Source organism: Euprymna scolopes, chromosome 41 (assembly GCF_053919585.1).
Source record: "Euprymna scolopes isolate OS-2025 chromosome 41, ASM5391958v1, whole genome shotgun sequence".
NCBI classification, from domain to species: Eukaryota; Metazoa; Mollusca; class Cephalopoda; order Sepiida; family Sepiolidae; genus Euprymna; species Euprymna scolopes.
The window spans coordinates 21,509,850-21,522,444 of record NC_136522.1 but is presented as its reverse complement, the minus strand read 5'-3'; positions in this window follow the sequence as shown (position 1 = coordinate 21,522,444).

The window sequence follows — 12,595 nt, the reverse complement described above, 5'->3', positions numbered from 1 at the left end:
TCAGCTTGGCGACTCTCTTTTGAACCCTGTCAAGGAGTGAGAGACAAGTAGCAGCTGCACCAGCTCAAATGTGATAAGAGTACTCCATACATGGGCGAATGGTGGCCTTATAGAGGTACAGGATACTTTCAGGAGTAAGTAGCTTTATAGCACGGTAGAGAGAGACCACATTCTTTGCAGCAGCCTTGGCAATGCTCTCAATGTATCTATTCCAGTTCGTGTTCCCTGTAAACATTAAGCCGATGAGTTTAAAGGAAGTACTTTCGGGTAATGCGTTCTTGTTTGGTGGTAGCAAAGGTTTCTTGTAATTATTGAAGGAAACAAGCTTAGTCTTGGCAGCATTGTATGTGACCATCTATTTTTGTCCCCATTCCATTACAGATTGGAGCTCATCCTCTAGTGTTTCTGCCATTTCCTTAGATATGTTTTCATTTGTTTTCCTCTCGTGCCTGCTATAGAGAGTGGCGTCATCGGCAAATATACCCATCTCAGAGACGAGTTTATCAGGGAGGTCATTTATGAATATCAATAATAATAAACGCCCAAGGATAGACCCCTGAGGCACTCCCGCATTTATATCATATTATTTAGATGTACGACCGTACCTGGATTTTTCTCTTACTTAAGAAGGATTTAATTACATTATGTATTCTTCCGGTAATACCATATGATCTAATTTTCCTTAGAAGACCATCATGCCACACCTTGTAAAAAGCCTTAGATATATCTGCCCTCCCCCGTTTCTGTGAAAAGCCTTAGATGTATCTGCCCTCCCCCGTTTTGTCCAGTGAACAGTATATACGTTCAGAGATTACAGTTAGGATATCTGTTGTGGAACGGGCTTGCCTAAATCCATATTGATTGTCGGTCAGGAGTTTAGCAGCTGTAAGGTGATGGATTAGAGCTTGATTAATTAAGGACTCAAATATTTTGGCGAAATGCGGGAGAAGACTAATAGGGCGATAATTTAATGGGTTAGTTCTTTCGGCAGAACTCTTGAAGACTGGTACCACGGAAGCGGTTTTCCAGCAGTCAGGAAAGCAAGATTCGTTGAGGCATTTGCTGTAAAGTTTGGAGAGAACTGGAGCAACCTCAGCGGAGCATGTTTTTAATAGCACATCCGGGATGAGATCGAGTCCACATGCTTTTGAGGTCTCTAGGTTTTTCATGATACCATATACCTGTGAAGGGGTGATTTTCAAATCATCTAGTGTGGCGTCTGTCCGCAAAGGAAAATCAGGGTGGGAGTGTTATGCCGATGTGGAGTTAGAGGCAAATCGACTGGCAAGCAGGTTAGCCTTCTAGGTCGCTATGCAAACAACCTCATTGATAGTGGGGGAATCGTTGACTACCCATTATTTACTAAACTGTTGTAGATTTTTCAAAAAATCACGGGTTCCTAATTTCTGTGCTTTGATGCATTTTCTGATGGTTTCAGTGTATTCTGTCTTAGCTGTCGTTATTTCTCTCTTACAATTACTTCTAGCTTCTATATACTTCTGTCTGTTTGAACTGAACTTATGTCAGTTGAATCTGCGGTATGCATGCTGCCTTTGAGCAATGGTAGCTGCACAAGTAGAACTAACCATTGAGGAGAGTGGGGCTTGCTATAGAATTTCCGTGTGGGAACATGTGCTTCAATTACAGTTTTGAACTATTCAGCGGTCTCATTTGTGCACTGTTCAGCTGAAAGAGAAAAGATATTTCCCTATAGGGCATCTCTGATGAGATCTCTGATGGTTTCCCAGTCAGCCCTTTTATAATAGCTCGTTGTTTTGAGCAGTGGGTCTTCGGTTTTGGGTCGAGAATTTAGGGCGATTTCTACCATTATCACAGCATTATCAGCGTTCCTGAGTGGGCTGTGGGCATTTGTTGTACAAATCATCGGGAACTGTGGTCAGAAATACATCTAGAAGTGAGGCATGATGATCTTGCTGGTCTGGGAAACGTGTCGGAAATGTAACCGTCTGTGATAAGGAATGAGATATAGAGAAGCTATGTGTTATACTACCAGCTGCGTCTGTGTAGGTAGAGAACCCATGCCAGTTACTGTGGTGGACATTAAAGTCATCAAATACATGTACTTGTGGGCTAGTATCGAGGGAGGGTGCTATATCTATGCTGTCAGAGACTTTGTTTATTAGGGTATATAGTCTTGGGTCGAGGGAGAGCGGTAGAGAAAATAAAAGTAGCTAATATTATGTTACATGGTTAGTCTGAAGCACATAAAGGCCTGGTCTTCTGATTCTAGTTTTTCTCTAGTCGGGGGAGGGTGTTTACGAATATAGACTCCAAGCCCGTGCATATGTCTGTCTAAGTCCTTACGGCAAAGTGAGAGATAATCAGGCATGTTAAAATGGTTAGAGGGAATGGAGGAGTGTAGGTTAGTTTCACTTAATGTTAAGATATCCGGGGTGTTTACAAGGAGAAATGATTCAACGTCATCTAAGTTCATTCCAAGCCTGCGAATATTCATAAATGCAAGCCTCAAGGGAGGAGGCTGGTTGGGTTTTTTTCTGGAGTTTGGTCCTGGTTTAGAGGTAATTTTTTATTGAACTGTCATTGAACTGTCATTTCATTTTATTTAATTTAAAAGTTTTAGTTAGGGTGAGTGAGGGGTGCTGGACGAGTGGTTGTGCAGAATATCAGACATGCAATAGAAGTAGACCATCAGCTGTCTTTACCTACAGGATTGTGACCTTAGGAAAGCCCACCGGAGATGAGTGCAGGGCCCCCTTCCATGCACGACATGGCACTACAAACATCCCAATATTATACAACTGTTGATGGAGCAGCCGCTCTAAGCTCTACCAAAGAGTAAGGGCTCCTATACTATCAGTCGGAAAAAGCAGCCAGGAACTGTCAATCCGGTACCCTCAACCCATCAGACAAAAGTCAGCCCAGTCCAACTGTACCGGCATATATGGTACTGAAGCATCCCCAAAGTGTCCAGTTTAGGGAGATGGGATGTTGCGGGAGCGGAGAAAACGGCGTTCATTGCCCTAGTCAGGAAACAAGGTCGACCACTGGGTGATTCTGTCAAATCCCTTTGATAGCGCATCTATGTCTGGCTAATAGGACAAAGAAGGAGTATGAGAGCCGGGCGATAGACAGAGCCTATCTCCTCCTTAAGCAGTCTAGGTTTGCCAACTGGTAATTTGTTTGAGTCACCAGCTCCAGCCAGGTTGTCGTCCGGGACTCTGAAGAGACCTCCCTACCCTAGGTTTAGCTTCAGAGTTTTCCTTCTACTAGACGGATAACCTGGGAAGATCTATCCATCAGCATCGAGAGGGTTTGCCCTGCACCTGGGTCCTAAACCAGGTATTTCTGAGACCCTGCATGGGTAGTTAATGTTAATCAATTAATTAGTAGGTTATATATCTACTGGGAAGTTACACTCCTGGAAATGATTAAAAAGGATATTACTATGCTTTTCATTTTCATTGTTAACAAGATAAGTAGGAATTCATGCAGTGGAAGCATATAAATTTGCAACAGGATTAGTTTGATATATATATATATATATATATATATATATATATATATATATATATTGACCAATTTGGTACCCCCTAAATGGGGAGCGGCATATATATATTATTTTTAAAATATAATTATCCACTGACACGTGTTTCGTTGTCTTCGACTCATCAGAGTGGCTTAAGCTAGCGATTTTATCTATTTTTTAATCTATTTTAAAAATAATATATATATATATATGTATATATATATGTATATATATATGTATATATATATGTATATATATATATGTATAGTCATCCACATACAGTACTGTTTCGCTATTTCACAGCTCATCAGTGCGGCTAGACAGGCAACTACCTCAAGCCAGGATTGAAATCCGACCGTTTGTACGGCAGTCAAGGCTCCTAACCATTGCGCTATTGGCGGCTGCTTGAACGAGTAGTGAGTTTAACGATATATATATATATATATATATATATATATATATATATATATATATATATATATATATATATATATATATATATATATATATATATACACGAGGGCGTGCAATAAGTAATGCCCTTGACCCACTTCCCATAGTAGTAGAGCAACGACACCTGGCACAGTTATTAGTCTTTCTCTACATAGGAACTACCCAGAGTTATGCATTTCTCCCATTATTTGATGCAGCTCTGGAGACCGACGTGACTTCAAAAATCAAGGCTGCATCATCTGGGAAACGCTTTCCTTTATAAAACAACTTCATGGCTGGGAAGTGGTGAAAGTTAGAGGGTGCAAGGTCAGGAGAGTAGGGAGGGTGGGAGAGGATTTCATAACAACACGCCCGTGCTTCTAATCTGGCGACATGTGAGTCGTGGACCGGAGCGTTGTCCTGCAGGAGGAGGGTACCTTTCCTGATCTTGCCCCGCCTGTTGATTTGTATAGCTTCCCTTAATTTCCTCAAAAGTGAAGCATAATAGGCTCCTGTAATTGTGGTACCCTTTGCCAGGAAATCTGTCATCACTAGTCCGTCCTGGTCCCAGAAGACTGTGAGCATGACCTTGCCAGTGGAGGGCTGCACCCTTGCCTCCTTTGGAGGTGGTGAGTCCAAGTGCTTCCACTGCATTGACTGGGCTTTGGTCTCTGGATCATAGTGATGGACCCAGGTTTCATCCTGTGTTATCAGTCTTTTGAAGAACTTTGACTCATCTTCTTTATACATCTCCAAATTCATCATCGAGCACTCGGTGTGTTCTTGCTTCTGGAATGGTGTGAGCAACCTGGGAATCCATCTGGCAGACACCTTATGCATATGCAAATGGTCATGAATGATAGTTTCCACAGACCCTGTACTAATCTTGACATCTTGAGCTATTTGGCGAATAGTAATGCGCCAATCTTCCAAAATGGCAGCCTCAACTTGACGGACAGACGCCTCATCAATGGCAGAAGGGGGGGGGGCGACCAGGTCCTGGAGATGTTTCCACAGACTTCCGGCCATGTTTGAATTCACGATGCCAGCGTTTTACAAGGTCATATGATGGGGCATTATCACCATAAGTTTCTTCATTTCATCAAAAGTCTCCTGTGGTGTGCGTCCTTTCAAATATAAAAACCAGATCACTGCTCGACATTCAACAGGATCCATTTCACACCTGACTCAGTTCAAACACCTGTAAAACAGAAACCAGAATTAGTTCAGAGCTGTAATTTGCCACATAATACGTAGAGATATAAATCATTGCACATGCAACATTAGTCTTTCTCTATATAGGAACTACCCAGAGTTATGCATTTCTCCCATCGTTTGATGCAGCTCTGTAGACCGACTGGAAGTGGATCAGGGGCATTACTTATTTCACGCCCCTCGTATATATATATATATATATATATATATATATATATATATATATCCACAGCCAGACAACGTCGCAGCTCACAAGAGCCATGACAACTAACAAACAGCAAGTCTCGAGTGTCGCCCTCATTTGGGCTCATCAGTTAGACACATTTGAACTCGGGATATATATATATATATATATATATATATATATATATATATATATATATATATATATATATATAAAAGTGAACGTGTCTGTCTGTCTGTCTGTGTACATTTCCCTACGCAATAACTCTGTCAATTTTTAGTCTATAGACTCGAAATTTGAAATACTGGGTACTGAGATTTGGGAAAATCGATGTGACGGGTGTCAGCCAGAAATTTGGCTGTTAAGGGGTCAAATTTCAACGATTTGACCTTTAAGAACTCTACCAAACTCCTCCGACAATTTTGGGTCTAGACACTTGAAATTTTAGATATAGGTTCCTTAAACCTGGATCTAACTTAATAAAGTGATTTGAGCCCGAAACTATAAATTTTAAGGGGTCATAATAGGGGTCAAATTAAAAAAAAATTTACTCTTTTTTTTTTTTGCTCAGCATACACCTCCAAACACCCGGGCAATGCCGGGCTGAAATGCTAGTATATATATAAAAGTGAAAGTCTGTGTGTGTGTGTGTGTGTGTGTGTGTGTGTGTGTGTGTGTGTGTGTGTGTGTGTACATTTCCCTACGCAATAACTTTGTCAATTTTTAGTCTACAGACTCGAAATTTGATATACAGGATACTGAGATTTGGGAAAATCGATATGATCGGTTTTTGGCCAGAAATTTGGCGATTAAGGGGTCAAAGTTCAACAATTTGATCTTTGAGAACTCTACCAAACTCCTCCGACAATTTTGGGTCTAAACACTTTAAATTTTAGATGGAGGTTCCTTGGACATGGATCTAACTTAATAACTTGATTTGAGCCCAAAACATAAATTTTAAGGGGTCAAAATAGGGATTATAGTTTAAAAAAATTGACCTTTGCGGTCTCTACCAAATTAATCAGACAATTTCTGGTCTAAACATTTGAAATTTTACATAAAGGGTATTCAGAGATAGGGCAAGCTATTTCATCGGTTTGGATCGAAAATTTTTAGTTACCAATACATAAATGTATGTATGTATGTATGTATGTATGTATGTATGTATGTATGTATGTTTGCATGTCTGCCTTAAACTTTCGACAGAGGCGACGGATTTTCTCAAGACTAGTATCATTTTAATGTTCGACCTTTCAGACGACAAATATCGAAAAATTGGTTAAAAACATCTATGAATCATCTTCACCTTCAACTAGACACTTTTCTACAGAGGGGGAGGGTCGCTTTTTTCGCCGATATTTTTTAAAGTTATCCTCTCCTTTAGATTGACTAGCCTTAATTTAAACATAAGTCACTTCAGGTTTGGCTGGCGGTGGTCGTAACCGCAATGACGTAAGTTGTCCCCCCCCCCGTTCTTTTCCTCCGTCGTGGTACGGGTTCGAGCCTGCATTCTTATTACCACCGGGCTGAAATGCTAGTATATATATATATATATATATATATATATATATATATATATATATATATATATATATATATATCAGTGTGATGCATCCAACAACTAGTATATATGGTCCAAAGCCGGGAAGCATAACTTCATTGAGCCTGTTATTACATGATCAATGACATTATATTATTTGAGTCATTAGCGTATACCATCAAGTACTTGACTTGGGGTTTCACTGGATCGCCAAACCTATTATTGCATTGGTTATAGGCATTTAGTCCGTTATTGTCACTTTTATTTATTTAGGTAATAAGTGTTATTTACAGCATTTAGTGTGTATTGTCTTATTTTTAACTCGACACCAATTGTCCTGCTCTATTTATTTCTGTCTTACTAAAAATGTACGTCTACTTTATGTCCGTCTAATTGCTGCTGCTGATGATTATGAAGCAACTTCTTTAAAGCCACTTCCGGTTGTTTGCCAGTGGAAATTATCGTGTGCTTATTTAATGTATATATATATATATATATATATATATATATATATATATATATATATATATATATATATATATATAACTTTTATATATTTTAACTAATCTATACTTGTTATGAATATGTTTAAAAAAAAAAGACACAGCAGTGTTTACTTTTGTTTTTTGTTTTGTATTTTTGGTAAATAAAATTTGTTTTTTTAGGGGTTTTGGGGTCACTGACAGCGAGTCTGATATTTATGGCCTCGTTTTTATGAAAGGGATTAGGGGTGGGAAAGGATGCCATAGAGGCCACAACCAAGAATACATGAAATGAATAACGTTGGAAGTGTGTAGATTCGGACTCCATATAATTAAAGACAGACGAATATTGAAGGTTGAGAACCGTCTTTATTTACTACCAACAATTTGTATTAGGAAAGACAAGGTGTTCGTAGGAATGAATGTGATATAACAAAGGAGATGAATGTTCGTAAAATGTTTGTATGAATTGTCAAGGAAGCAATGTTCGTAAAATGTTTGTAGGTATGTATGAATTGACAAGGAATGAATGTTCGTAAACTGTTTGTAGGTATGTATGAATTGACAAGGAATGAATGTTCGTAAAATGTAACTTATCTTTTGGACGATGGAGAGGGTAGGCCGGTCATCCTGCTGTCGGTGATGCGTGTCCTGGCTTGTAACTGGAAAGCGAGTGACTTTTTCATCAGCGGCTAGCAGCCCGGCGTCTTCGTCTTCCTTTTCCTCCTCTCTTCTTTGGTTTGTGTGAATTAGGCATTATTTAGAATTGAAGGCGTTTGGCCCATAACATGAGAGCGTAGTCGGATTCAGTTAACGGTTGCCTTGTTTCTTTTTCTTCTTCATCTCTTTAGGTCGGGTGGGAGAATCCGTCCGTACGTTCACTGACGCAGCAGGGCGAATCTCCTCTTTTCTCTTTTTGGTCCCCTCATTTTATAGTGGCAAACCGGCTCCCAGCGACTGTGATATTTGAGGTGTTTATTTTAGGCGCGGAGCTCTGCCATTGGTCGATAATTATTTTGTGGTTATCTTATTTTTTCCTTCCAAAGCGGTAGCGTTGCGTGGAGCCATGTGCGAAAGACGATTTTTCATTTTGTCTCTCATGGTGGATGCGTTAACATCCGGTTCGCTGCTAATTCTCATTATGTTCCCACATATTCAACCCCGTTGTAAATTTACCGTTTGCATGGTATTAATCCCTGAACGCTTGGACTACGCACGAGCGCGCGATGGCATACACGAATTTACATTGGCCGTCGCTCGTCGACAAGTACTTTTCCCGACATAATGCGTGCATGTTGGTTTCACTGGTCGCCATGTGTTGTTTTCACGCACGCAAAAACAACACATGGCGACCAGTGAAAACAACGCGCAATACACTGGATAATAAACGCATTAATATCAGGAAAAGTACTTGTCATCACTTTAAAGAAAAGTGTGGAGGTTGACCTAATGTAAATTCGTTTATGCGCTCGCGCGTAGTCCCAGTATTTAGATGTTGATACCATGCAAACAGTAAATTTGCGACTGGCTTGAATATCAGATTCGTTGTCAGCGACCCCAAAACCTCCTTAAAAAACAATTGTTTTTGGTTGGGGCTATTAGGGTATTAAACCATATATTTACCTTTTCTTTTGGTTGTTGTTTATTTTTTCGACTAGTCTAAGTTTCACGTAACAATTTAATAAAGAAAACATACCGAAAAACTGAAATGAAATAACATAGAAATATTTGTTTTTTATTTTTTTCGTTTATTTTTTTTAATTCAACTAGGCTGTACTTTCGCATGACGATTTAATAAACAAAAAATACAATAAAAATTAAATTTCATGTTCCATCTCTGCATAATTACCGAAAGAAAACAATGAAATAAAAAAAGTAAAAACTTCTCTTATAGTCTTCTCAATTATTAAATCATTTCTCTCTGATAGGTTCATAAGAGTAGTAGTTGATGGGCAAAAATCAGAAGCTCACAGTATTAATGCTGGAATCCCTCAGGGATCCATCCCGGGCCCAACTCTTTTCCTGATCTACAGAAATGATCTTCCAAATCACATTCTTACATCATTTGTAGACATTTATGCTGATGACACTACCATCTATGGTAGCACATCTAAGACTGTTAACGACCAAGCTCTCTCCGATTCTCTCTTCTCTGATCTTGATCACGTTGTACAATGAGGAAAGGAGTGGCTGGTTACTTTTAATGCATCTAAAACTAAGCATTTATCTTTGCATCATCAACGTTCTGATCCCCATCTGGTATCAATTAAAATGAATGGCTCTCGTCTTGGGGAGGTCTCAAGTTTTGACAAGCTTCTGGATTTGACCTTTACTCCTGATCTGAAATGGAACACATACATCAAATCTGTTGCCAAGGCTGCTGGAAAAATGGTCGGATCCTTCTATCGATCCAGTAGATATCTCACTGCTGATGTATTTCTCTATCTATATAAGAGCCAGATACGTTCAAGGATGGAATACTGTTGCCACAGGAGCTGCTAGAAAGGACTTGTGTTGCCTTGATAGAGTTCAAAATAGACTTCGTGGCCTCGTGGGAGATGTCCTTTTCTCTTCGCTGTAACCTCTATCTCACAGAAGAGATATTGCGAGTTTGTCTCTGCTGTATCGTTGTTTTCATGGAAAGTGTTCGACTGAGCTTCAATCTATGGTCCCCCCTCGCCAAATTTTCACAAGAAACTCTCGTCTAGCTGAAAACACTATCAATAATTTCCCCCACTCTTTATTTATGCCTAAACCTAAACGTAGATTCCATGACGCCCTAGCCGACTAACAGCTAGATAATCTCTTTTAATGTTTTTCTGAAACTTTTATCACAATATTATAATGTTGGATAATCGAAACTGTCCCCTTAAAATTGAAGAAAACTATTTGTTTATTTTTACGCTAGTTTAATTTTTAATAAAGATCCCCACCTCAAAAAAAACAAAAAAAAAAAACAAAAAAAAAAACAATAAACAAGCAGTGTTCATCAAGTTGCTTCATTCTGCAAAATTCTCGGGCAGAAATATTGTGTTCAAATCTATACGGACATAGCAAGCAATCTATGTACGTATAGATTGCTTTCTATGTCCGTATAGATTGCTTGCCATGTCCGTATAGATTTGAACGCAATATTTCTGCCCCAGAATTTTGCAGATTGAAGCAACTTGATGAACACTTTTTTCTTTTCTTTTTTTTTTGGAGGTGGGGGATCTACTATTAAAAATTAAACTAGCGTAAAAATAAACAAATAGTTTTCTTCAAATTAAAGGGACAGTTTCGATTATCTAACATTATAATATTGTGATTAAACTTTTAGAAAAACAATAAAAGGGATTATCTAGCTATTAGTCGCCTACAGGTGAATGCCGACGTGACAGCGATTGCTTATTATTTTGCGATTAAGAATTACAAAAAAAAAAAAAAGAAAACCTGATTCTATTTTATTTCATGCAGATTTCCAGTATTTAAAAACAAAAAAAAAACTAAAAACCCAACTGTTGATTAAGTTCTATTTCGAAAAAAAAAAAAAAAAAAAAATTTACTTTTTTACTTTATTGTTTTCTTTCTTGCAGAGATGGAACATGGAATTTAATTTTTACGGTATTTTTTGTTGATTAAATCGTTATGCGAAACTAGTCTAGTTGAATTTTCAAAAATAAAATAAAAAAAAACAAACATTTCTTAGTTATTTCATTTCAGTTTTTCGGTATGTTTTCTTTATTAAATTGTTACGTAAAACTTAGACTAGTCAAAAAATAAACAACAACCAAAAGAAAAAGGTAAATATGTCGTTTAATACCATAATAGCCCCAATCAAAAAAAAAAAATGTTTTTTAAGGAGGTTTTGGGGTTGCTGACAACGAATCTGATGTTCAAGCCGGTCGCAAATTTACTGTTTGCATGGTATTAACACATAAACCATGCGACAACGCGCGAGCGCATAAACGAATTTACATTAGGTCAACCTCCACACTTTTCTTTAAAGTGATGACAAGTACTTTTCCTGGTATTAATGCGTTTATTATCCAGTGTATTGTGTATTTAGCCCTTGAAGTATTACCCCCGCGATCTAAATCGGGATCCAGGACCGCGTTCCAGTCTCCCGCTAAAACTATCCGCCGAGACGAATTCATGAAGGGCTCGATCCCCCGGAAAAAGGAAACCCTCTCGCCATGGCTATTGGGAGCATAAACCCCAATAAATCGAAATGCCACATCCTTTACGGTAACATCCAGCACGTGCACTCTTCCCTCTGGATCAGCATAGACTGGGTCACACGAAGCATCAAGAGCGCGTCTAACTAGCCAGGAAACACCCCTCGAGTGGGAATCAAAATGTGCTGAATAGAGCTGAAAGTCCCTAAGCAACACACCCTGATAATCACTGGGAATGAAGTGAGTTTCCTGTACACAGCATATATCCACCCCGAGGCGTTGAAGGTCGCGTGCAACTCGAAGTTTACGAGAGGCGTCCCTCAACCCTCGGACATTCAAAGTAGCTAACCTTAAAGCCATTGTGATCTATCTAGGGTTGGGTATCCTTAACAAACATAGATGGTGCGAAGACACCGACAGCTGTCCCCAATGATCCAGAGGTCATCTCATTAGTGATGGCCCCATCAGGGGACAGACCACCGATGTCTAGAGGAAATGTTAACTTAATCGCTCTATAAAGTGAAGGGTGGATTTTTATGGGGACCCGTCCAACAAATAGTTTCTCCATTTTAAGTATGTCGGAGTCGCTAAAAAAGGCTGCTGGAGGAATGATATTAAAAGCAGAGTTTGCTTCCTCCAGCATAGTCCAAACTCCTTTGGCCTCTTCACGACTTCTAACCACGGTTAAAAGCCTTTTGGCATTAGGAAAATTTTCTGGGTTTGTAATGTCTAGTTTGCTTATCTGCTTCACCGCGTAGAGGTTTCGGTAGTCTTTTCTACCGTGATTTTTTGATATGGCCTCTATATTAGCCGTGATCTTACACACGTCTTTGCCCTGAAAAAAAGGGGGTCTTTTCTTTTTTTGGTCTTTTTCCACGGAGGGACTTCTTTGTCTTTTCTTTTCAGAAGTAGAAGGGCGAGGTGATGGAGGAGGGGGCATGTCAATTTTCATAGGGGAAGCGGGGGGGGAGTTTTTGGGTGTATTGTTTGGGGAGCAGAATGGAGACGGTTTAGGGGACGATTTAGGGGTCTTTTTGGATGGGGAGCCAAGGGTTGTCAACTTTGGGTCTCTTTTTG